A 1,130-nucleotide genomic window follows, 5' to 3' on the forward strand; every position below is an offset into this window, starting at 1 on the left:
GCGTTTAAGATCTGCAGATCTGTATACTTCAGCAAAGGATAGCTGAAGGAAGAGCATAAGCACAGTTGTGGTTTCACTTAGTAACTGCTTTGCTTAATGACTGAGTTGCCTGTCCCCATTGCTGTCTGTAAACGAGTGTATCTCCAGCTCTCTTATATACGTATTTTTCATTCACCATTTCTGACAAATTTTCAATAGGTATGTTCAAAGGGAGTGCTTGCTTTCATTCCGGCAAAGCTGATAAATCTTTCTGGCATCTAGTGACAGATGGCAGGGCCCATTTCCTCCTCTAGCATATAACCTTTTCCAGCTGAACAGGCTCTTGCAAGCATTAGTTAGCTTTTTACAATAGTTTATTTAATGTTTCGCCCATTTTCGGATCAACTGAATGGTCCTTCCATTAGAATTCATGAACGAATCATCATTATCCTGTCAATTGTAAAAAAAAAAAAACCCAGATCCAATAAAGAAATCTTGCTGGCTACTATTATTCTTAGCTTTAGGAAGGGAGTGTAGATTACTGGTGTGTATTTCTGTGCAGAAGTAAGGAAATACGCGTATCCTGTTTCTAGCTTCAAGGAAAACGTCAGTGGTCGGACAGCGATCCTGTAGCTTTCCCCAGCAAAAACGTTTTCGCCCGTCAGGCTTCCTCGCAAATAAATACGTCCCTCGCACCTTCCAACGGTAATCGAGGCAGCCACTTTAAAAAAAAAAATCCCTGAAAACTACACGGGGCAAAAAAAAAAACCCCTATCCCAAATCTCTTCACTCTCCGTGCCAAACCTCCACCTGTCTCAACGCATTCTGCCCGCAACGCGCGGGACCTCCGGACTCTCCCACCGCGCTTCTTTCCGCCTCAAGAAACGCGCGGGCATTTTTGAGGGAAACGAGGCGAGCCAGGCCCTTGCAGGGATTCTCTTTATCTCGCCGAGAGCGCGGCGATGAACCCAATTCACTTGAGTTCCCACGACTGCGTGTTTCTTAACCACAGGCAAACTTTGTGGCCGCCATCGCGCGCTCTCCGCAACGCGCGTTGCGCTGGTCGTGGGGAGGGGAAAGTCCTGCCCCGCCTCACAAACTAGTCCCGCAATTCTGAGCCGGGAAGGGTGTGTGTGCGAAACGCGTCCCGC

The sequence above is a fragment of the Notechis scutatus genome, chromosome 1, assembly GCF_049901735.1.
Source record: "Notechis scutatus isolate UNSWTSFEM ecotype Mainland chromosome 1, rNotScu1.2, whole genome shotgun sequence".
NCBI lineage: Eukaryota > Metazoa > Chordata > Lepidosauria > Squamata > Elapidae > Notechis > Notechis scutatus.